Here is a 27,233-nt window from a genome sequence, read left to right on the forward strand (position 1 = left end):
CAGATTTCAGACATTTCTTAAGGTTTTTTATGTCTGGATCATATTATCAGCTCTCTGCATTGCCCTTTAGTCTATCTACTACTCCAATGGAATTTACAAAGTGTCTAGCACCTGTGATAGTCTACTGCTTATTTAATTGACTTGCTTATCTTTGTAGAATCATTCTTAAAGTATCAGAAATATCTCACTTGGGTAATGGATCTCCTACACAGGCTAGGATTCCAAGATATCTTACAGAAGTCTTGTCTGGCTCCTCACATGATTGTTTTCACTGAGGTATCTCTTGGACACATAATTTCAAAAACGTTTACTCCTTGAGTTTTTCCACTCAGACTACTATCTCAGCAAGGAAGTTTCTCAGGTTTATGGATCTCATGGTATCTATGATACTCATGATACCTCTTGCAAAACTCCACATGAGAAAAATACAGTCTTTCTCTTTTTGGCTTTTCCCGGTTAGGGGTCGCCACAGTGGAACTCTGGTCCGCTAATGATTGGCAGTAGGTTTTCATGAACATTGACATCCAAACTTCAATGAAGGCATGCCCTCACGCATGTCTTTCGAATGCCACCCAACCATGGGGAGGACATGCAGACTCCACACAGAAGGCACTCCCCGCACTCCAGCCAAGAATTGAATGGGAGAACCTCTTGCTGTGAGGCAACAACACTACCACTGGACCACCATGGATATGAGAAAAATACAGTGATAACTGAAATCCTTAAGCTTCCAACATCAACATCCACTGACATTTATGATTCCAGTTTGGGGAGGGGTTGTGAAAAGGGAGATTTTGTGGTGGAGACAACAAATTTCTCAGAATCCAGGCCTCCTGTTCTCACTTCCTGCACCATCAGAGTCAGTCACAAGCTCACCTCCTTGGGGAGCAGTGTCTATGGGAATAAAAATGCAGAGTCTTTGGAACAAAATAGACAGACCGATACAAATAAACAGAAAAGTGATGTTAGATCTTATAAACACTCTCAACTCTCTCACCCATCTGTCATCCTCACCATGACAGCCTGGGATATAACTTTTCAGCACAATCTCACACTCCAGGCATCGTGCATACCTTCAGAGCAAAACTGTGTGGCAGACAAGGTAAGCAGAACCAGGACAGACCCTCATGAATGGAAACTATATGAGAAGATATTCTGAGAATTCATCAATCTCTGGAGAACACCTCAAATAAATCTGTTTGCTTCCACTCACAGCAATCAGTTTGCAAAATCCTACTCCAGGACCCCATGCAAGAAGGCCTGGAAGACAGATGCAGTTCCTTTTCCTTGAACTGGAATGTTCCTGTATGATTTTCCACCCTTTCCACTAATATCCAGCATCATTCTGAAAATTCAGAAGCAATCCTAAAAGATAATTGTGTTGACTCCCTTCTGGCACATGCAGCAGTTCTCCCTTCTTTTGGAAATGCCTAGAGGAAATGACCTCACAGACTGGATTTCTTCGCACAACACAAGAGGTATTTGATAAATCCTGACCCCAAATGACTACACACAACTTAAGGGATATTTGATAAATCCTGACCCCAAACAACTACAAAAGAAATGCTTTTTTATCATTTTAATACCTTTTAGGCACCTTTTTTCTGATGATATGCAGGAATTAATGGAAACAATAAAGTCTGCTAAAGAAAAACATATATTAGTAAATGTGATATGTTTACATGGTAAATGTTAGTTGGTACCAAAAAAGAACCAGTACCCATTCAGGGCTAATGTTTCTTTGGTTCTACAATATTTGTATAAGTTACTATCCTATGGCCTACCCTACTTCTCAGCCAAGGTTCATTTGTCAGCCATTTCATCACATTTGCCCCAAAATCTCCCCTCTCTCAATGCAATCTCATATGAAACTGTTTATGAAAGAGGTGCTGCATAAGAAAGTTCCTAGGATCTTAATTTTGTGCTACAAAAAAATAACTCTTACTCCATTTAAACCAGCTTATCAGGCAGACTTGAGGTTCTTGATGTGAAATACAATCTTACTAATTGCTCTGACCTCTGCAAGAAGAGTACCTGAGTTTTAAGCTCTCATTGTTGGTCACCCTTTTCTTATTTCCCACAAAGATTGGGTTTCCTTAAGAACTAGTCCTTCATTTATGACTAAAGTGGTGCCCAAGTTGTCCCTATCCATCTCCCTTTCAATTTTCTAAAACATGCAAAAGAGACAAAGGTTACTCCATACCTTGGATGTTCATAGACGGGTCTATATTAGAACTGCGAAAGTTCTACTCAATGAATATGTAATCATCGACACATATTACCCGAACCATGAATACACCGAATGCCCTAAACCGCGAAATTCAAAAACTCGAACCGTCATAGTTGTCCAACCCCACCACGCGCTACATACTACCTACCCAAACAAAATAAATAAACCACATACATACACTAACCAAAACCCTAATTCTAACCCTACACTAAACCTTACATACATTATTATCTATGCACTTACCTTAACCCGCACCCTAACCCTAAGGTCCGTAACTATCGCACACTTACCTTACGGAATTACACCCAAACAAACTAAATAACCCACAAACATACACTTAACAAAATCCTACTTCTAACCCTACACTAAACCTTACATACATTACTATCTATGCACTTACCTTAACCCGCACCCTAGCCCTAAGGTCTGTAACTATCGCACACTTACCTTATGGAGTTATACTGTATAAGGGCCAACCATGACGATTCGACATTTCGGATTTTGCTCTTCAGGATGATCAGTGTTTTCATGGTTTGACGTATACGTGTCAACGTTTCCATATTCGGGTAAGTGGACCTTCACGATTTTAATAGGGAACCGTTCCTAGACAAAGGTACTATCATGACAGAATAAAGTCTTTCAGAACTTTTGATCAGTTGCTCATTTCTTGAGATGGTAATAAAACATGGCAACCTGTGTCAAAGAAGACTGTTTCTAAATGGTTGTCTCATGCTATTACCTTTTGTTATATCCCCTACAGCAAAGCAATTATAGGCTGGGTTGAGGCTGACTCTACCAGAGCCCTGGCTTCATCTGTGGCTTTTTTGAAAGGGTTGAATTCTAAAAGCATTCTAGAAGCAGCAGCTTCGCCTTCTCTGCACACTTTTACAAAGCACAATAAACTAGATTCCTTCTCCATGTCTAGGGCAGACTTTGCTAGAACTGTTCTCCATATGAATAACATAGTACAGTTCTGTAAGTAAACTTACCATGACAGTAGATGCTCACATGACTACTGTTGCAGTATCCACTCCTTTTTTCCATCCCTATTATTTTTGTATGTTTTTATGCCATGGTGTGGACTTTTATTGCAATATTCCTAGAATTGTCCTCTCAAGTGTTTAGCCTCCCTATATCTCTGTTAGTATAAAAGCCATGAAGGGTTGACTTTTCATCAGCTCACCACAAGCTGGCTAACAATTTAGGCTCACACAAGGTGCCTTGAAAGCTTTGGAAACTAGCCAGCTCTTATATCCTTAGCAAGATATAATCCATTATAGCTTAGGGTACTGCAGCAGTGATCATTCAAACATCTACTGTTATGATAACTTTACTTAGACAACTGTACTTTCTGTTGCATTGCTGTTCTACTTTGTTGTAAATGGATACTACAGCTTACTGTGGGCATGACAGAGCCAGAGTATAGAAGGGGGTAAGGTACACAAAAGACAGTAAAAAAATTTGGCATTTTGGGTAAAGGAAGATTTCAGATACTTCTGCCTATGTAGCTACTAATCATTTTTTGTAAACACACTAATAAAATTCTCAGCTAGAGTGTCTTCTATGTGGAGACATGCGTGAATGGGCGTACCTTCGTTGAAGGTTGTGCGTCAAGGCCGGCAACTCGGCACGTAAAAATCTACTGCCAATCATTAGCGGACCGGAGTTCCGCTGTGGCGACCCCTAACCGGGAAAAGCCGAAAGACACAACAACAAGTAATAAAATGTTTATCATACTTGAGTTAGTATTCTAAGGTCAATCCTAGGAATTTTGTATACGTGACCTTTTTAATTACACCAATGTCAAGAGAGGCACCCTTAAGAGTATTGTTAATGGAAATGCTAGAATTAGTACTGTGAGACTTATGTACTTAATTGAGAAAAGAATGAACTTAGTTTTGCAGGTACTGAGGTGAATATCTTAAAAGGCTGACTGTGTGTGAACTGTGGTATAAATCTGTTGTAATTCATATTGCACCAAAAAAGATAGTGCCAGCAAGTAACAAGGTAGTGAAATCATTGTTATATTGCACTAACTTGGCATTACCAGAATGAGTAATTAAATTTTAACACAAACGGAAAAAGCAGAGCGCTAAGATATGTTAACCGTGGTATGATAATACAGCAACATAACAAAAGTTACTGATAGAAGAGAGGAGACAGAATTGTGCCATTTGACAGACTGAGATCTATGTTCCAAACACCGTGCAGACTATCTGCAATCATTTACCATTTACAAGTCCATAAGTAACAAGGTGATCAATCAGAAGGGCATGGCTGATTGTATCAAATACGTTGGAAACATCATGTAATACATATCTAGAAGCTTTAATGCAATGCAACAACGAATAGAGATTTCAGCCTTGGAAGTAAAATTTTTATGGCTATAGCTTGGCTAGATTATTTTAGTCCATGAGTATGAAGTTTTATAGGATACTTTTAGATAGGGTAGAACTTTATGAAAGCATGCCTCCATATGTAGAAAAACATGAAATATTATTATAAAGTTTGTCAGAAATGTCTTTCTTGAGGAAAAATTCTGAGTGTGTTCTCCTCAGAATCTAGTATATTAACTCTCTCGCTGTGCCTTTTTCTTGGATCCAAACAACATTACATTAAAATGTTTGTGTTTATGGTTAATGTATTAGTTTGTAGTCATTTGCAAATTTACTTAAAATTATTTTGCAGACTCAAGTTTAATTGTTAAGCTGAACCTCTAGATGTTTTTGTGATGAGTGTGTCTTTTGCATAGTGTAAACAGTTGAAGCTGGAAGAGGCCTTGCAAGATCATTAAAAGACAAAGAAAACAGAAGAAGTTGGGGGGGGGGCACATACTGAGCACTATGACACTATATTTGTAGTGGCTTTGTTGGCATGGGGTATAATGATTATGATAGTAATTTTCTATTATTCAGTTAGATTTTAAACCATGTGCCAAATTCTTCAAAAAATCTGCACACCGCATTTTGCATAAGTAGGTCATGGTGTACATACTCAAATGCCATTTTTAAATCAATACAAAACATAGCCATGAGTTTACCATTTTCATATATGAATCAGGGAAATTTGTCAATGAGGAAATAGCAGCACTTGTAATGAACTAGATCCTGAATCCATGCTACCTGTCAATGAAGATGTTATATTGAGTGAGGTACTGTATGCTCCGATCATGGACAATTTTTTTTACTATTTTTGTCATAGTGTCAGTGTTAGCAATGCGGCAGAAATCTTCTGCTGTTTTTGAGGTGCCTGTTTTAGGCAAGGCGATGATGCTTGCATGTTTTACTTTTGCAGGGATACTCTTAATAGTTAGGGATAGGTAAAAAATATGTGCCAGATGACGGGACAGTGAACTGCATGCCATTTTTAGAAATAAAGGGTGGATCATGTAACAATCATCATTTCAGTGCTTTAGTAGTTTACTCAGTGAATCTTTACATTTTTTTTTGTAATATACAGTATATTAAGAACTGTGGTAGTTTAGGCAGGAGTGTAGTGATTCTAGGGCAATAGTGGGGTTTCTTTGAATAAAGTACTTATAGTGGTAAGGGAGACTGCATTTGTTAAAATGGATTTATTCTAGTGTTTTGGGAGTTAGTATTATTAGACTCTTTGAACAGTGGAATATGATATGATTGGCTTTACTGTTTTCCGGAATAATATAGGCCACACAAAATAGGATTGTTCTACATTTCTACAGTAGTCTAATTTGGCTTGGATTGTCAGGATCCCAGTAGATTTATGTAAGGACTTATACAAGTCATGTTTTCAGGGTTACTGGGGTTAGTTTTCCTGTCTTTCCAATCATGATCTCTAAATGTATGTTGATAGGTTAGTTGTTGATTTAGTAGTGTAGTCGTCTAGGGTTTAGAGAGTGAAGTATATTTGGAATGAGAATTAATGTGTTCAAAAATGGTACAGACATTGCCAGAGGTTAGTGGCTATAAATAGTGGGGTCCAGCCAAACGAGTTAATTTATGCTATTAGTATATCTTCAGGGGATTCTGAAATTGTTCTTGTGATTTAATTAGGAGGGTGACTAATAATGTTAAGAATCCAGGTAGAAAGGATAGGGCTGTGGTCACTAAGGGATTTAAGGAGAATATGAAGGGAAAAGAATTTCTGGAACATTAGTTTGAATAATGTATATCCATGAATATTAATTTGTAGCATGATTTATCATAGTAACTTTGCTTACTATTTCACATAAATCATGTGTTACAGCTGATCTGTCTTTATTTGGATTTTTAGGGGACCATGGTAGTCTAGAATGATATCACCCAGAATGATAACTTTGCCATGTCTTGTTAAAGAATTTTATCAAGAATTGCTTTCAAGATAGTGAGAGTAGGAGAAGGGGTAGTGTATTATGTGAGAACGAAAATTTCTGCATGTTTAAAGTGGCTGCTCGGATGAGGGTCCAGTTGTGGGTCGACATCTGTGGCAGAGTTACTTTTTCAAGGAGGATTGATTCTATAGTGTTGTTATTTCTGACATGAGTAAGTATACCACCTTCTTGTCTTTGTTGGTTGTCAAGAAATATTGAATAGTTTGGGGTAATAAATGGAGGAATTCAAGAACCATCTTAGCCAAGATGCAATCAAGAGGAGAGTTTTTTTTTTAAGTAACCATAGTTATGGCAGTTTATTATTATTATTAGTAGTAGTTCATAGGTTCATAGTGTACTAGGCTAATGGCCCTGGAGCCTTTACAAGCCTAGCCCATAGAAGTGTCCTGGCATCGTGCCACCCAACGTTAGTTCCCAGTGCCTCTATCAAGTAGAGTCACTGGAGTGATCCCCGGGGTGAACTTTCTATTACCCATCCACTCATCAAGATTTCTCTTGATAAGGGACAGCGAGGTGCTCTGCTTGACATGTATGCAAAGTCTATTCCAGAGCATGGGCAGTCTCTGGGTGAGGAACCTGTCCCTCCAGCATGTTATGTTGATTGTGGTAATGAGGTTGAGGTCACTGGACTGTGTGGCGCGGAGGGATTGGGATTTCTTTAGATGTAGCATTTCTAACAGAGCTGGGTCAGACATGGCTTTGTAAGCCAAATAAAGATCGCCTCTAAGTAGGTGATATGAGACAGAGAATAGCTGGAGTCTTTTGAGTCTGTCCATGTAGGACATGTGTTTAATGCCTAGGATCCTCTTCGTGAGATACTTCTGTGGCCTCTCCAGCTGCTGCAGGTGTCTAGTGAAGTACATGCCAAATGTGGCATTATACTCAATAATTGGTCCAATGAGGGAAGAGTAGAGAGAGACAATGACCTCTTTCTTCCTGGATGCAAAACCCTTGGTAATGAGATGTGCCACACAAAAGGACTTTCTGACCACAGTGGCAATGTGGTGGTCAAAGGAGAGGTTGCTGTCAACCTGTGTCCCCAGATCTCTTATAACACCTTCAGTGTTCAGTGGGCTCCCATCGATGTGGTAATGAGTGGGAACTGAGTTTTTACCATAGGGAATGATGACACAATTTTTGGCATTAAGCTTAAGGCCATGGTTTCAACACCAGTCATTGGTCTTCGTGAGGCCTTTCAGTAGGATGTCTGCATCACTTGGGGAGTTAATAATGGCTCCCAGCTTGCTGTCATTTGCGAACATGGTCAGCCAGAGTCCCTTTGTGTTGGCCTGGATTTCTGAGTAGTACATGCTGAACAGGAGCGGACCCAGGACCGATCCCTGTGGGACTCCACTCATGACTGGTTGGCAGTCTGACTTGGAGTCCACTACTTTCACACTGTGTGTTCTATACTTTCACACTGTGTGTTCTATCTGTGAGCTGATTTGCAACCCACCTAGTGATACAGTGGTTGATGCCTAGTTTGGTGAGTTTATCAATAATTCCCGAGTGAGGAATGGTATCAAAGGCCTTGGCCAGATCGAGGTAGGCTGTATGCACTGCCTTTACTTTATCCACAGCCCTGGTGACTGACTCAAAGAAGTCAACCAGGTTGAGCAGGCATGATCTCCCTTTCATAAAGCCAAATTGCATGGGGTCTAGAGTTGGAGATTTCCTATATCTTTGTTAATCTGGTCCATGATGATGCGCTCCATAGCTTTACATATCAGACTCATCAGGCTAATGGGGTGATAATTCCCAGGGTCTGTAGTTGCTTCCCCTTTATGGAGAGGGATGACTGCAGCATTGCGCCATTCGGTAGGGACAAAGCCTGAGGTGAGGCTGTGACTGAACAGGGCACACAGATGTGGTGCCAGTTTGCTTTGTAGTTCATGTAGAACATAGCCAGGGATATTATTGGGTCCCATGGAACCTGTATTCCTGGCCTTGGACAATGCAGCTTTAAACCTGTGCTTCAGTAATGCTGGGTGCCTGGCATTCTTCCGGTATTGTGATTGGTCCTTAAGGGGGGGGAGAGAGGGGAAAAGTTGGCACTGAATCTGTCACCCAGTATGTTGGCAATATCTGTTGACTCAGTATAGGAGGTACCACTGTGCAGTAACTCAGAGTAAATCTGGGTATTGCCGTGGAGGTTCTTGATATAACTATAGAAGGCTTTGTGATTGTTTTTAATGTATGCCGCAATTCTGTCTTCATAGCTGGCTTTACAGGATTTGATGAGGGATCTCAACTTTTTGTTGACGCTAATAAAGAAGTTTTTCCAGTCTTGGGACTTCACCTTTTTCTGCAACAGTTTCTTCCTTCTGTTGTGCAGTTTATTAATGGCAGGGGACCACCAGATTGGCTTCCTTTTTTTGGAGGAGAGCATCTTGGTTCTGTTGGATATAGCTAGTTCCATGCATTTATGTACATGTTCATACAGTGCATTGGTGTATGATTCGGCAGCCATGCAGCTATTTTCCATTGGCATGGGTGCCATGAAGTTAGCCACCTCTGTTTTTAGGAGCCCAAAATCAGCGTTGGAGAAGTTTTTCAAGGTGGTTACCTTTGCAGGGGGTGTTGGTGAAATGTGGATTTCCATGGTGATTAGTTTATGTTCAGATTTGACCAGGGAGGGATTGACTACTGGTGTAGAGCAATGGTCACCCATATTAGTAATAACCATGTCAAGGATGTTACTTTCTCTAGTGGGGGTCAGAATGAGCTGGTCCAGGGCATTGGAACTGATGATTTCCAGGAAGCGTTGGGACAGTGTATTGGTACTTGAGTAGTTCTCCCAGTTGACGGAGGGGTAGTTGAAGTCTCCTAGTATAAGAGTGTTGAGTTGGACCTTATTATTACTCCAAATGTTTACGTAGCCAATGGACAGATGGTGGGGTTCTGGGCTGGGATGTATATTATGAACTCATGGTGTTTAATACTGCTATTATGAGAGAGATTAGTTTTTCATGTTTGAACATAGGTTTAGATGGGAGTGAGAAAGTATAGTTTAAGTAGTTAATGTAATAGATTTAGCAATATTAGTGCAAATGTACATGAAGTATATCATCTTCCTTATGGGAATAGTAAGTCTTTGTAATGGAAGTGGAGGGTGCAGTGTGTTTTTATCTACTGTTGGGTATTTTTGTTAGAAATGTAGATACTGGGAGATTGTATAAGCATGTAAAGAATATTCATGTGAATAAAATTCATGGACCTTCATTTTTTAATATTATTCATTTTGAATAACTCTAATCCCCTCTTTTTTATCTCTGCCATGTTCCTTTTTGCCTTAGTTTTGTTTAATGGCCATTTGAGAGAGAACAAAGTAGGCTAAACAGTTAACTTTTACTCTATGTGGTGGTTTTGTTAGGGGTAGTGATGTCACAGAGCTTTACAAACACTGGAAAAAGGATTCAAACTTCAGGATTAAACATTCACATATTTGTAGAGTAGCAAAATCAGTGTGCATTTGGAACCTCATTATGGCACCAAATAGCAAATATAGGTGTATAATCTCTTAGTGAGTTGGTCATCACTCCAGCTTCAGGCCAAGAAACAAGGACAGTAGCCATTTAACACTGAGGTTTACAAGTTATGAAAGTCCAAAAGATCAGCTAAATGGATGACTGTATTAATCCAAAGATAGTTTCAGGTCAATATTTATAGGACTGAGTAGAGTGACCTTGGTTTGTCAGTGAAAGGCTTCCTCGGTAGGGATCTCGTCCGTAATAAGAATAAAATTCCTTTGCATTCTTCAGAGAGATATGGGTAGTAAATTTGATTTTGCTTCTTGAGTAAAACAGTTGCCAGGAATTACATTTCTGTTAAGTATGACAGCACTCTGCTTTAGAACAGTCAGATATTGTGATTATGTTAGAATTAAGTATTTGTAATGGCAGTGCTTTAAAATGGTGAACTAACTTTAGAGAACTAAATTTTTTTTTGTCTAAGATGCAAAAGAAAATACTTCCAGATTTCTTATGGTTACATTTGCTAGGCAAACCCTTTACAACAATAAATATACAGAAAAGTAGCGGATACCTCCTTTTTATGTATCATATGCATAGCAAGAAAAAAATTATGATATGAGCTGTTATGAAACTTCACCTTGTAGGCTTTGACTTGATTTCCTCAGTCTTAACTTACATACTCTGTGATCCTGAGCAAGTTGTTTAACCAGACCAATGTTTCTGGACTATTCTAAAATGATATACTTGATCCTGCTAGTTAATTCTGGGTATCAAATTAAGAAATTATCAAAATATATACTAATGTCCCAGGCTAAGGTCGTATAACTTCTGAAGAAAGCTAAGACGATCTAATTCACTTACTGACAACAATCCATTAACAAATTAGTTTAAAGTCTTTTATGAAACCCTAGGCCATCATTTCTTACATTAGAATGGCTTTGCTGCTACTCAGACTAGGCTTGTCCTTTTGTAAGTTATTAACTGGCTCTATGTTTTTTTTTTTTTTCCATTTATAGTACTAAAATATTCCAGACTTTTGCTACTCATTTTTCTTTTTCTAACATTTCTAAAATCTTAACATACTGATTAGCCCCATAATAATAACATTAAATTTGAGAGTGTATTTCATTCTCTGCCACCCCCCCCCCAAAAAAAAAAAAATCTTTGACTGAAGAAATCAGTATGCACAGTATGGTTTAAGGTTACCAAGAACAATGAAGGCAATACTTCTAGGTTAAATGTGATAAATCACTACATTCTAGTCTGAGGGGTATTCACAAGTGAACCTTGCAAATGAATTTGGACTAAACAGTTGGAGAGGTCACTGAAATAGAACCCCCTTTGTGCTAAACACCAGCAGTTCATAGTATATATTAGATTCAGAGTACATAACAATATTTTTAAAAAATGTAGAATTTTACTTTGTCGTGTAATTTGATCTAATGGATGTAACAGAACACAGCCTTTTTGCGAGATAAGATAAGTGAAATTTTTTATTACATCAAAGTTTACTTACTTTTTAATATGCTGTTTGGTCTGTATTGTATATTACAAAGAAGGATCTTTTAGTTGTTTTAAAAAAAAATATCAGGAAATGAACAATGGAAATGTCATTACTATTCCAAAATCTTTGGTCCTGCTGTTGTTTTCATTAACTGGCTAGCGAAGAAGCTGAAGTCTGAAACACAATCATGTGATGTCTTCTGCTGTGGCTCAAGCCATCATGTATCCATTTTCATTCGACTCCAAGCTCGCCAGTACACAGAAGAGCATTGTTAAGGTCTACTGCTGAGTGCAGGATCAGAATTCCAGACTGAATTGTATTTAGGTTCCGATGCACATCATGTCCATTTCCATTCTTGCATATTATTTCATACACTGAGATTCATGTAAAAACTGCATTAACTTCATCTTAACTTCAAACTTTGTAAAGCATTTAAGACACAGTACTGTACAAATTAAAATACAGATAATAATAAGATACCTGTATTACATAAAATAACGTAGAAAATTATAAAGTTAATAAAAGATTACATTAAATAAAACCAAGCAAGTACAATGAAGTACTGCTTTACAAACAACTGCAAAATCAGTCATAGTTATTGACTCAAGTCATACACTACATCAAATAAATATGTATTCACAGAGCACTTCAAGTCACCCAACACTGGAGACCCGTGCAGTCAACCAGGTAGTAAGTCCCACAGATAATATCCTTGGTGGGGAAATGTCCATACCCCTGCAGGTTTGGGTCATGCCACTGAACCACTATATGAAGCAAAATGTAGAGACTGGGTCAGCCAGCACCAAGTTAACAAGTCCTGCAGATAAGGGGTGCCCAATCCATGTACAGTTAAATAAACTGGATTATAACTTTGCAGGTGATGTGCTACATGATGGGATATTAGTACAATCCTCACAGAATCAGCATAATATAGGGGTACTTAGGAAAAGTACCAGCCTCCAGAATTTTGTACTGGCTGCAGGCAATCAGGCTTTGAATCTGGAAGTCCCAGGTACCACGCATTACAGCAATCCAAGTGGGAGGTAATCAGGACATGTTACACAGTAGGCACTCAGATGGTGGAATAAGGTGCTTAATGAAAGTAATATTCCTAGACAGAAACAAGATTTTCACAACAGCTAGGATCTGAATCTTTAACACCTGATCATCATTAGTGATCACCACGGATTGTGCAGCCTGGGCATGAATTCCAGTTTACTTCCACTCAAAGTAATACTGGGAAACAAACCTGGTGCTAAAAAATCCTTAAGAGTTCCATGAATATGACCATATGTACTGGCCTGGAGGTGTTAAGTTTGAACCGATTATCAGTTATCCAGATATGGATGCATTAGAAATCCTTAGCTATTTTTTTGTTCCCTACCCAGTTAAGTATAAGCTACTTTGGCTGCTCTCCCATCACACCTGCTCCCCCTGTGATACAGCTTAATGGTAGGGAAGAGGACTGGGGAGGTTGTCACTGGTGATGAGGAAGAGGATCTGTAGAGTGCAGCTAGCAGCCAAAAGCACCACATACACTAGTGAATGGGCGTCACTAATCCCTACTCCCTCCTTACTAAGCCAACATTTCCAGAGTAGGCTGAGTGAGTCATAATGTGTGACCTGTAAGGATGTGCACACCCTAAGTTCTGAGGTAGACACTCCTCCTTGATCCATCAATGCATTGCAACCTAACAATCTTCTGTGAGTGCATGCTTCTACCAGACCTCAAGAGAGATCGATCCATGCAGCATGTTCTCTCTACCTAGAATGTGAACACCCATCTTCCCTGTAGCTCCATCAGGCTACTGAGCTGCTAATCAGACTCATGTCACCTGGCCCATAATCCTTAGCTAAATGGCTAACGCATGAAATAAATTGCTGTGGGGCAGAGAGGTACAGCTACATGTCATTCTTCAGATGAGATGTTAAACTGATGTCCCATCTGCCTGAGTTGGTCATAGCTTAGTTAGATATAAAGGATCCCACAGCACTTATCAGAAAAAGTAAGAAAATGTTTTCAGTGCCCTTCCAAATTTTTTTCCTAGTCAGTATAAATGCCAGCTTGGGTCTCCCATGAAAAACTGTTACTAGCCTTGCTGGATTAACCTAGTCAACAAAGGACTAATCATAGCAGCAATGATACTGCAAACCTGTTGATCAAATAATATCTCCCAAAGGAAGCATGTACATTTTAAACAATAAAGAGTGGAGTATGGAATCATGTGGAAGAATACAGTTAACAGAGTAAGAAGTAGCGGAGATAACCCTGAGGCTATTACTACTCTGCATTTGTTTGGAAAGGTAGAAAGTAAAACCATCCAAGACTAAACCTGTGATGCAATAGTAATTCTCCAGTCAGTTTAATAAGAGAGAATGGTCCACCATGTCAAATGTTACTAAGAGACAGAGTAGAACCTGAATAGAGTAATGATATTCATCATTCACCAAAGGAAGCCATCTGAGTACTGTGTCTAACATAAAAACGGGACTGGAAAGGATCATTCATTTTGTTATATCACAAACAGGATTTCAACTGTAAATAAACTGTTTTCTCAAGGATCCTGCCAACAAAGGGCAAGTTTGAGATAAATCAACAGTTGACATGATTGTTAAGATCAAACTCTACCTTTTTGAGGCCTGAAGTAATCAAGGTCTCCTTTAGTTGGGTTAGAAATACTATTATTGCTTAAAAGGACTGGATGATGTAGTACAGGACTGGACTTAACAACTCCAAATAGGAGTGAATAAATCTGGTGGAACCATGAAAAGAACACATTGTGGAATTTTCATAATCGGATACAGAAACATTTTATCAGCTCAAGGATGGTACTGACTTCATAGGACCACTGATGTGACCCTAGTGAGTGCCTTGCGAGACCCCAGGTGTGATCAAGGTGGATATGGTGGCAAAATACTGGGTATCTAATTTACATTCCTTCCAAGACAAAGCCTTACACGTGAGACAAGCTGGACTGCATAGTCTTCCCACCAGGTAGGCATGTACAGTATAAAAAGGTACTCCTTGAAGGCTATTGTAGCCGAGACGTCAGAGACATTAAAGCTATTGGTGTGGATTTCCTTGCCCTGTGGTCTTTTTGTACGTTTGGATTGTGCTGCATCTTTTGTGGTTTTACAGGCATGTACAGTATATATGGTCAGTGTACCATGGTAAAATCTCCCAGGATAAGCACAAAGACTTCTTCAAGGAGAAACTGGCCTCTTATACTAAAAGGTGTTAATCCAGAGCGTGTACACAGTCAAACAGACCATAGCAATGTCACTTAAAGTCAGGCTTTTGGCCAGTCCTCCTGAACTTGTGGATTAAAACCAGGGATACCATAGAAAAGACTAGCCACAGACAGCTTGGGGCTAAGATATCAACCAGGGAAGTAAGATCCTAGTTACAGACCATCATCAACTCATCTGGACCAATGGCAAAGTAAGATCCAGGTTACAGACCCCATACTACCAACTCATCTAGACCAGTGGCACTATAAATGTGAATCTGGCCAAGGAATACAGGCTTCAAAATATCCAGGTCAATTAGATTAAGCCTCTTGCATTGCACAAGATATAGGTTTAGGGGTTCCAATCAGAATTATTCAGCTATCAGTAGAATGGCTGAGGAAATTGTCAAATCAATCACTAGTCATAACATCAAGGCAGACAACAGGGTATGAGCAAATCTATGTGTAGCAGGTGTAATCACCTGAACATATCCAAATTCCTTCATAATGTACAGGGATTCTTAAACTAAATCCCCTAAGCCTTCACTAGCCCGGATGCTAAAGACACATTTAATAAGCCACGAGGGAGATGTAAGCAGAAAGGAGACAAGGAACTCAAAGAACATTTGAAGGAATGCCTTCGCACTACCTGTGGGCGATAGATATTGAGGTACCAAAAGTACAGTTGTGTACCTACCATAAATGTAGATGTTCAAGCGTATTCACTGTTGCAGTCATTACACTTGGGTTATCCTGCTGGCAGGCAACCCACAGTCGGCCTGAATTCCAAAGTCTTGGTCCGGCATCGGTTGCTGTCGCCTCTTCCCTGACGTCAGTGCGCCAGGGGTATAAAAGATGCAGCCGACGCCATTTTCTTCAGTTTTTCTTGCCCCAGATGTCAGATGCCCCCAAAAGGGTAGGCTAAAAAACACTGCTTATAAAAGCATGCACTAAAATAAACAATACCTTCATCTACAAGCAAATACACCACATAGGTTGTATAGGATAGAGAAGTACAGATAAGTCCCAGCAAAGAAAGGGGGATGGTGAGTGGGTAACCTGGACTGCAACAGTGAATACACTCGAACATCTACATTTATAGCAGGTACACAACTGTACTATGTTCATCGTGTTTCACTGTTGTAGTCATTACACTTGGGTTGAATCCCAAAGCTGAGGTTGGGCGGCTGGGTCTAAATAGAATTAGGAGTGGCTATAAGGCCCTGCAAGACTGCAGTGGCAAAGCCTGCTCTGGATTTAGAGTAAAGAGGTAAGTGGTAGTGCTTAGTAAAAGTGTGCACTGAAGTCCAAGTTGCAGCCTCCAATATATCCTTGGTTGGTAGTCCTCTGAGGAAGGCTGCTGAGGTGGCTGCTGCCCTGGTACAATGTGGTCTAATGCCCTTAGGCACTGATTTGCCATGTTGTGAATAGCAGAAATGAATGCAGTGTCCTATCCATTTTGAAATAGTCTGCTTTGAGATAACCTTTCCTTGTGATCCTGCAGCATATGCCACTAAACGTTGCTCAGTCTTTCTGAAAGCTTTAGTTTTGTCCAAGTAGAAGCGTAGCTGTCTGCGTATGTCCAAAGAATGCAGAAGTCTCTCCCCTTTATTCTGTGGGTTTCAGTAAAAAGTAGGCAAATGAATGGTATGGTTAAGAGCCACATTGGACACTACCTTAGGCATAAATGTTGGGTTTGTCCTTAGAGAAACCCTGTCCGGATGGAAGATAATAAAAGGTTCCACAGCCATTAATGCCTGTAACTCTGAGACCCTTCTTGCTGAAGTTATTGCTAGGAGCAGAGCTGTTTTCCATTATAAGAATTTTATCTCAGCTGTATTGGCTGGCTCAAAAGGAGGCAGTATGAGTTTTTCCAAGACAAAATTGAGGTCCCATGCAGGTATTGGTGCTCTCCTTGGATGTCTTATGTTTTTGGCCCCCCCTGAGGAACTGCCTAAGCAATGGATGTGAAAAAATAGGTGGGTCTGTATTGTAATGAGCTGAAATGGCAGAGGCATGGATCTTAATTGATGAGAAGGATAGGCCTTTGTCCAGCATCTCAGTTAGATATTGTAAAATCTGAGGAATATTTGGAACAAGCATGTCAATTCCTTGTGCCTGGTTCCAAGCACAGAATCTCTTCCATTTTTCTGCATAAGATTTTCTGGTGCTGGGCCTCCTGGCCTCCAAAATAACATCCATAACCACTTTAGAGAGAGGTGTATTCTGAATGGTTACACTATCCACCATGCAGCTAGATTTAGAGTTCTGAGTTGGCTGTGCAGGATCCGATTGTTTTGTTGGGTCAGTAAATGTGGAATTTGAGGCAATGTCCAGGCTGGGCCTTGGGACAAGCTCCTTAGGATTGGGAACCAGTGTTGGCATGGCCAATCCGGGACAATCAGAATCATTTGTGGCTTCTCTTGTCTGAACTTTAGGAGTACCTTGGGGAGGAGAGGCAGTGGAGGAAAGGCATATACTGTAAGGTTGCTCCAGCTGAATGACAAAGCATCCACTTTCCATGCTTGTTTGTGATAAGTCCTTGTGCAGAATCTCTGAAGTTGGCGGTTGTGAGGGGAGGCAAAAAGATCTATGTCTGGGCATTCCCATTTCCTTGTTATCATGCTGAAGATTTGTGGATCTAGTTTTCACTTGTGAGGATCCATGAGGTTTCTGCTTAGTTCGTCTGCCAGAGCATTTGTTTTTCCTGGCAGGAATTGTGCTTGCAGGTGTACTTGGTAGGTCAATGCTGTGTTCCACAACATCATGGCTTGTCTGCAGAGGGGATAGGAATGTGTGGACCCCTGCTTGTTTATGTACCACATGACTGTGGTGTTGTCCATCTTTATCAGCAGCTGCCCTGGATGAAGTAGGTCCTTGAAGGCTGTCTGGGCATTTTGTACAGCTTGCATCTCCTTTTGATTGATGTGTAGATGCCTTTGGCTTGGGGGCCATGTGCCCTGAATACATTTTCCTGCCATGTGGGCCCCCCAGGCATAATCTGATGCATCTGTTGTTAGTGTTTGCCTGACTGTGGGTAAAGTGAATGGCTGTCTCTTGTTGTGGTGACAGGCCTGTGCCCACCATCGAAACTCCTGTTGCAGGCAGAGAATGAGTGAAATTAATGATTCCAGGCTGTGGCAATGTTGAGTCCAAACACTTTTTAGATACCACTGTAGTTTCCTCATATGCAGTCTTGCATATGGAATTAGCAGAATGCAGGAGGCCATGTAGCCCAGAGCCTGCAGAATTTTTCTTGCAGATAACTGGGTCTTTGTTGCCATGCTTTCAAAGTAAGAAGTCAGTTGCCTTTGTTTGTCTGGCGTGAGATAAGCCATCTGGGCAGTTGTATTTAAGCTTGCACCCAGGAATATTATCTCTTGAGAGGGTACTAGTTTTGATTTCTTTTCGTTTACTGTGTACCCTAGGCAAATTAGTAATCTTTTTACAAACGCCAGATGCTTTAGTAGAATGTCTTTGGTCTCTGCTTGAATAAGGCAGTCATCCAAGTAGGGATATATTTGAATTACTCTTTGTCTGCAAAATGCAATTACTGGTGCCAGGCATTTTGTGAAGACCCTGGGTGCAGTAGATAAGCCAAAGGGCAGTGCAGATAATTGGTAGTGCATTGAGCCAGCTATGAATCTGAGGTATCTTCTGCAAGATTGTCAGATTGGGACATGCAGGTATGCCTCTTTGAGGTCCAAAGTTACAAGCCAAGCCTTCTTGCCCAGCATGGGCAGAAGCTGCTGCAGAGTCAACATTTTGAATTTCGGAACGTCCAGAAAAGTATTTAGAATAGAGAGGTCCAGAACTGGTCTCCATGCTTTGTCCTTTCTTGGTACTAAGAAAAGTCTTGAGTAAAATCCTTGTCCTTGCTCTTGTTGTGGCACTGGCTGAATAGCCCTCATGTCCATGAGAGATGAAACTTGGTTTTGTGCCTCTGCCCATTGATTGTGTGGCAGGTCTGGCATACCTTTTGCCTTTGGAAGGGTGTGAAAATGGAACCTGTAGCCCTGAGAGACTATATTTAAGACCCATTTGTCCTGGGTAATCATGTGCCAATTTTGTGAAAAAAGTACTAGCTTTCCCCCTAAGAGTTCTGCCAAAAGATAAATGCGTGGCATTGGCAGAGGGAAGTCATTGGGACTGTTTCCTATATGGCTGTGATTTGTCTTCTCTGCTTTTGGAGGTAGAAGCACCCCATTGTTTGGGCCTGTATGAGCCCTGGGGCTGTTGTCTGCCTCTAGGGCATCTGTATCTGCCTCTTTGTGGCCTGTCTGACATGGGAAAGGACCAATTCTTAGAAGGCCAGTTCCTGCTAAATCTGGCGGGCTGTACCTGTAAGAAATCCTTTACTGTCTGCATAGATTTAGCTTTATCCTCCATTTTCTTCAACACCTCTTCTGCCTTAACACCAAACAAAGTATCATGCTGTAATGGAGCATCCAATAATTTTGCTTTAACATGATCAGGCAGAGTCTGTTCCTTTAACCAAGCATGCCTTCTAATGACAGAACCTGTTACAGCGGCCCTGCAAGAGGCCTCCAGTGAATCATAACCACATTGCAAAGAATGTTTTCCCACTTGTTCAGCTGCATGCAATAAATCCTGCAATTCCTTGTTCTCAGAACATTCAGAATTTGTCAACATTTTCTGTTTTAACAGAGACATTAAGTATTGCTGATATTTAAGCATATGAAACTGACAATTTAAAGCCCTTGCAGCCAAGGTAGCAGAAGTGTAAACTTTTTTCCCCCCATCTGTCCAGTGCCTAGAATCTCTGTCTGAGGGGACAGGGTTTTTTGCAGCAGCAGCCTTGACCCTTTTGGGACCCTGAGAAATAGTTTCTGGGTCAGCAGCAGGGTTTTTATATAGAAATTTATGAGAATCTGGAACCCTGTAGTATCTGTCTGGCTTAACAGGTGCAGGAGGTAAAGAGTCGGGAGACAGGCCGGACTCGGAAAATACATCATCTACAATGTCTAGAACAGGTGGAATAGCAAGAGGTCTGTGCTGAGGTAGTAAAAGAAAGTCTCTGAGCCTTTTCTTAGAATCTGAATAATCTTGGCTCTCCCATTTGAAATGCTCCCTCATAATATGCAGGGTTTCCCCAAATGAGTAATCCTCAGGAGGAGAAGCTGAAGGAATAGATTCTTCAGCATCAGAATCTTCATAGGGCGGAATAGAGTATTTCTGTTCTGAAGAGGAGTCAGAGGAAATGGAAACCTGATCAGAGAAATCATATTCAGTGTCTTGCCTAGGCCTCTTGTCAGGAGGGGGATGGGAACCCCTGATCAAAGTAATTAGGTCTTCAGCCATTTTGAGCATTTGTTTCTTAGGCATGGAAGACTGTCCTGGAGAATGCTGTACTTGTTTCCTTGTCTTTAAAACTGTTTTAGTCTTTGTCTTGGATGCTGAAGTTGGCTTGATATAAAGCTGTGTAGGTCTGAAAACACCCTCAGAAGCCGATGCCTGCTCAGCGGCTCCGGACCCATCTGAGGGATTAGTTTCCAAAGGCCCAATACCTTGAGTATCCAGAGGCCTAGTCATCTCCATGTGGGAGTCGGAGGTGGCCTGTGGCTCTGAGGTAGCGGGTGTCAGGGGCTGCGAAAGCGCCTCACTGAGAACCGGCGAACCGGTGACTGGCCTAGAAGAGGCTTCATCGTCGGTTTTGGACCTCGGATGCCTGTCCTTTTCTTTTTTCTTGCACTTTTTATGAACTCTGGTCATCGGCTGTTCCGACGGCATTATGTAGTTAAACCTTCGGCCAAAGTAATGAAAAGCAAAATCGTACCGACGCTTAATAGTGCGTTGGTTAAATCTAGCACAAAACTGACAACTAGCAACGTCGTGGTCAGGGCCTAGCCAAGGAATACAGTAAGAATGAAAATCCTTATGGGGTATTTGCTTCCCACAAGAAATACAATTGTTAACTTTTTCTGACATCGGTCTGGAGCAAGAAAAAAGTTTCCCCAATGGGGTACTTAGCTTTATAGAAGACTTCGGATCTGAAATTCAATTTCGAAAATCTCAGGAGTCGGCCGACTGGCACTTGCAAACTGCTTTTGCTTCGGGCACCGCGTGGCAAGAAAGACTGAAGAAAATGGCGTCGGCTGCATCTTTTATACCTCTGGCGCACTGACGCCAGGGAAGAGGTGACAGCAACCGACGCCAGACCAAGACTTTGGAATTCAGGCTGACTGCGGGTTGCCTACCAGCAGGATAACCCAAGTGTAATGACTGCAACAGTGAAACACGATGAGCATCGTTTGTTTCTATATTCCCTGCAAATTCAAAGCAGCAAGAGCACAGATGTGTTCCTTTTAATGTCATACTACATTTATTTTCTGCAGATGTACCACATGGTACTATTCTGCATTAGCCATCTTTTATTTAATACATCACCATCCAGGCTGAAGAATTTTAACATATGAAGATGACATTGCACTTCCCCCAAAATGTATCTCTTCCATTACATCACTTTGAGAATTTATTAAAATATTTATGGATATATCGGGAAATTCAGTGGGCAAAAAAAAATCTGTAAAATATGTGTAATAATAATATTACAATTCTATTAAAGGTGATCAAGAGAAACCTGTCAAAATAATTATTTAGCTCAACTATTCAAAACATTAAGTAAGCAATTTAGCATTCATCCACCCACATTTCCTTTTTTCCGTTTTTGCACATGGAATTGGGGTGTCACTTCAACGGTGACAATCATCTACAGCCAGTGTTCACATCACTGGGTGGCTAAGCCCTGCCATGGTTGCTTTTCTGTACCACACACTCACACCTATGGCCAATTTAGAATGCCCAGTCCACCTTCTGCATGTCCTTAGATTGTGGGAGGAAACTGCAGCACCCAGAGAAAGCCATGCTAACAAACTCAGGACATGCAGACTCTACACAGAAGGCACCTCAGATGAGAATCGAACCAGAGAAACTCTTGCTGTGATGGGACAATACTATTCATTGTGCCACTGTACCACCCAATTTAGCATTTTTCTGCAATAAATTACTGAAACATTAAAACAAAACATGGGACAGATTGCTAATAGTCCACTGCAAGCCAATAAAGTAAATGTTATAAAGGGTGTCTGTACCTGGCAAGTCTCCCTGTTCCTCCAAGAGAAGGGATTTGCCCCAGCATCCCCAAACTTTAATATCATACCCTGAAACTGCAAAAATAGGGAAGTGGCTACAGTTCCAGCCTCTTTCCACTGCACATATGTTACCTCAGACTCATAATATTAAAGACCATCTGGGTGCAGAAGGGCCACCCACATATGGAAATATAGTTGAAATCAGCTCTTGTGCTGTGGAATGGTTTATTTTCTGATCTTTGTTTTCATTCTATCTTTATCAGTGAATTTTGCAGAGAAATGGTTGTGATTAAATAAGTGGTTGTTTCACAGACTTCTGACTGATATTTTGAATTTGCAAGGCTTCGGCTTGACACACATAGCTGACCCAGTACATGATGTTTTTTCTGTTATTCTTTCTAATTTAATACTTATGACATTTACTAACTCTTCACATACATTACTTTGCACCTTTCCAATACGTTTACGTTAGCATGGAAAGGTAGGCTCAAAATATACAACAGTGTCAAAAATGTGCTCTCATTCCTAAAGATAAATTTTCCTCATGGAATTAAAATGTTTTTATTAACAAGACCATCTCATGCCATTAAACTGTTTTTAACACTTCATTTTACTTCCTATTTCCTGTGTAAGTTATGTTACCCAATAGCCAAACACGAAACAAAGATACTCCTTCCTTGGTCACAGATACCAGAGAGATCCCGAAGCTTTCCTCATGCCATTCAAGAGCTGTAATCTGTCCAGCATGTCCTAAGTCTGTTCCATGGCCTCTGCATAACACTTGTATCCAGACCAGCTCCAGTAGAAGCCATCATAGGGGCATTTTTATAAAATACCCAAACCACCTCATTCACCTTCTCTCAGATTGAAGGAGATGAGGCTGTACACCATGGTATTCAAAATTACCAAGATCCTCACCCTGTTATTGAGAATAACCATAAATCCCCTGCAGAGAACTGGCATTTCCACTGCCTATACCTGTAATCTTTTTATTTCATATTTTACCTGCAGCCTGTGATCACAGCTGAGGATGGGGATGTTCAGTGACCAGTAAAGAAACAGTTTGATCTGAACACACAGATTCCACTTCACCACTACTGTATTTTTATTACCATAGTTTATATATTTGAATGTTGCCTCTTGTTACATCAGTTTTATATTCATGACTCTTATTTAGTTTTATAAGGAAATTACCTTAATGCTAACAATATAAATTTTCCCTGACTTTATACTTCCTGTCATCTGCCATTAATGACTGGAATATGACAAATTATTCTTTAATTATGTCACCAAATTTCATATTTTCCTTTTGTTACACAAGTTACCATACATTACCTTATCTTATCTTATGTAAACATGTCTTACTAAACTCTAAACTTGAGTAGTGACTAGCCTGATGTTACAGAAGTAGGGTGTTCATCTTTGTTACTAGTGACATGAGTTTGGGAAGAGACTAAGGGCTGCTGGCAAGACTGGTTGGAAGGGATAGGATAGATTGACCAATGTGCAGCTCTCCTTATCTGGGATGGACAGCTTGAGAGAATCATTTACACTGGAGACCTCTGGTGATATCCTGACATCATTGCAACAGTCCTATCATGAGAGATGATGATTAACCAACAGCATTAATGATGGCTCCTGTCTCAATGCTCAGAGCTTCCAAATAGATCCCTCAATCCCCAGTATTAACACTGAGTAACTGCAAAGCCGACCTACCAAAGAGTCAGGGACCCACCTGGCAAAAGGTCACGTCCATGGGTTCCCTTTTAGAAAGGAGCAATGGGCGGAACTGAGGCTTGATCAGCATGGAAGCCACAGAGGCAACCAGTGGCTTAGTAAGGGTCAAGGGAAATGTATTAAAAAAATTGAACTTGGGCACTACCCTGTTGTGCACTTTAAAATCAAACTTTAAAATAAAAGAAACAGCATGTTTCACATGAACTAGAATAATGCAGCTATATACGAGTGCCTGAAACACATCTTACATTAAATTTTAACATTTTTAAAATAAGAGCACAGTGGCTTGAAATTGCATTAGACAATAACATTGTAGATTGTTTCCTTAGTTAATATTGACTAGAGATATACTTCAGACACCAAAACTATTCTTTGGTTACACTTCTAACACAGAGGCTAACGCATTTTGCCAGGGATGCAACAGCTATTACTTACCCTGTCATACTAAGCAAACAAGGAAGCAAAAATAAATAAATAAATAAATAAAAATAAATAATAAAACCAAAAAATGTCACCTCCCAGGGAGTAAATGCTCCGGACACCCCACACAATCCAGAGATTAAAACAGTCAAGAAACACAGGTACCGGAGCGAAACAAGGCTGTTAAAATTCAAAATATTCCAATCCACAATACAACGATTCAGTCAGCATTAACTGTTTTATTTGAAAATCATAAAAAACAGTGGTAAGCGCTTTCACCCAACAGGGCTTCAACAGACCATTTTTATATTTTCATATTTATGCTCATATTTTCTTAAGTGAGAGCTAGTGGAAGTCAGGAAAATTCATTGTCAATGTTTATTTATAAAACACTGTACCTGAGATATTTCTAGTTGTTTATTAATAATTATGAAAATAAACAATATTTTCATATGTGCGTACTGCTTCAAAGACCAAGTAACTTACAAACTGTTACATGATATCAGGTGAAACATGAGATGATGTTCAAGAAAACTGTCTTTTATATTTGCACTGTAAGTTGCACATCTTAAGAAAATTTCAGTGCTATTTATATAATTAAGCAGTTCCCTATTAGAAGCCTGAAACACTATAAGCCTGAAAGTCAAAATCCTGAAAACTATAGACTGAAAATGCAAAATCTCGAAAGTGCAAAATCCTGAAAACACAAATAATGCTAATATGTCACTATAAAGACACTAATATCTACCAACTGACTCTGACCCTAACCCTAACCCTAAGGTCCGTCACTATCGCACACTCACCTGACCCGCGCCCTAACCCTAACTCACTTAAATCGCCCCTAACCCCACTATTTGTCACTATTGCATACATGCCTAACCTGCGCCCTAACCCTAACTCACTTAAACCGCCCCTAACCCTAACATAAAACCAACCGCACACTTACCTGGACCCAACGCATGACCTAACACCACAGGGCTAACAATAGCAAAGCCACAATGACGTCAGTATGTCCATTTTGTGTTTTCAGGATTTTGACTTTCAGGATTTTGCACTTTCGAGATTTTGCATTTTCAGTCTATAGTTTTCAGGATTTTGACTTTCAGGCTTATAGTGTTTCAGGCTTCTAATAGGGAACCAATTAAGCATATGTTTTCATATTTCTGTAAATACCTTAATAAACATGCACTTCTAGAGGAATTTTTCTTGTTGCATTATGAAAGCTTATGTCTGGTTAAGAAAAAAAAATCTAAAAATATTTACTTAGGTTGCATAGTTTCCAAAAAATGCTAATTTGTTTGTGAAAGTTTAGCAAAAAATATAATTTTGGGTTTGTGTGGATTATAATATATTATAGTATTTATAGAAAGACTTTGACTGAACTAACTATTATCAGTGTAAAGAATACTTTTTACTGACAACATTGCTATATGCACAGTTATATTATCATTCACAAAATATTTACATTTGTTTATCTTATGCTTTTTAATTTATTTTTCAGAAAATGCTCTGCAAACCACAGTGTGTGTATGCTGCCAGAGGTGCGGCATTCCACACCACATACGTGTTAATGAGTTAGTATGGTTCATAGGTTCATATGTAGATACTAGGCTATCTGCCCTAGGGCATTTATAAGCCTAGCCTGAGTGTATTTGGCTTCCGCCTCCCTATTAGATTAGCCTACTGTGCCTGTGTAAAGTAGGTCACAGAAGGTACCCTTTTAAGATTAGTTTACTGTGCCTCTGTCTAGCAGGGACACAGAAGAGATCCCAGGGGTGAATTTGCGATTTCCCATCCACGCGTCCAGATTTCGCTTGAAGAGGGTCAGCGAGGGGCTATGTCTAACATGAACTGGGATTCTATTCCAGAGTGAGGGGAGCCTCTAGGAAATGAATCTGTCCCTCCAGCATGTCCTATTTATTTTTGTGCTGAGGTTTAGGTCCCTGAAGCGTGTAGCTCTAAGGGACTTGGATTTTTTGAGGTGGGGCATGTCCTTTAATTCTGGGTTTGACATGGCTTTGTACGTCAGGCATAGATCGCCTCTGAGTAGGCGGTAAGCAACTGACTAGAGCTGGAGTTTTTTTAGTCGAGCTGCATAGGACATCTGTTTGTAGCCCATGATCCTCTTGATGAGGTACTTTTGGGGTCTCTCCAGTTGCTGCAGGTGTCGGGTAAGGTACATCCCAAAAGGGGCATTGTATTCAATTATAGGCCTGATGAGTGACGAGTAGAGGGGCACAATGACCTCTCTTGATCTAGATGTGAACCTTTTCATGATAAGGTGGGCTATATAGAAGGTCTTTCTAACCACTTTGGCAACGTGATTATCAAAGGAGAGATTACTATCTACGTTGGTCCCCAAATCTCTAATTACTTCTTCCATACTTAATGGATTACCACCTATGTGGTAATTTGTGGGCACCTTGTTTTTCCCAAAGGGGATGACTATGCACTTTTTAGCATTTAGCTTGAGGCAGTGGCTCTGGCACCAAGCATCCATCTCTGTGAGACCCTTTTGGAGGATGTTTGTGTCAGCTGGAGATTCGATTATGGCCCCCAGTTTGCAGTCATCTGCGGACTTTGTCAGCCATAATCCCCCCGTGTTAGCCTGAACCTCAGAGAAGTATATACCGAACAAGAGAGGTCCCAGAACTGAGCCCTGTGGGATGCCACTTGTAACTGGTTTGGATTCGGACATGGCACCTGCGATTCTGACCATGTGGGTTCTATCTCTGAGCCAGTTTGCAACCCATCTTGTGATATAGAGGTTGATATTTAAGCCGGTAAGCTTATTTATGATGCCCGAGTGGGGTATTGTGTCAAAGGCTTTTGCGAGGTCCAGGTAGGCTGTGTGGACTACCTTGCCCTCATCTATGGCTTTGGTAACTATTTCAAAGAAATCAACTAGGTTTAAGAGGCAAGATCTGCCCTTAACAAAGCCGAATTGGGTAGGGTCCAGTGTCTGGAGGCTCCCAATGTCTTTGTTTATGAGTTCCATGATAATACGCTCCATAGCTTTACAGACCAGACTAGTCAGGCTTATGGGGCGATAGTTTCTGGGGTCCATTGTGGCACCACCTTTGTGGAGTGGGACCACTGTAGCTGTACGCCATTCTCTGGGTACATATCCTGTAGTAAGGCTAAGTTTGAACAGTGACTTAATGTGAGGGTTCAGTTCT

Source organism: Protopterus annectens, chromosome 3.part1 (genome assembly GCF_019279795.1).
Source record: "Protopterus annectens isolate FY-2018-M chromosome 3.part1, PAN1.0, whole genome shotgun sequence".
Taxonomy (NCBI): Eukaryota; Metazoa; Chordata; order Ceratodontiformes; family Protopteridae; genus Protopterus; species Protopterus annectens.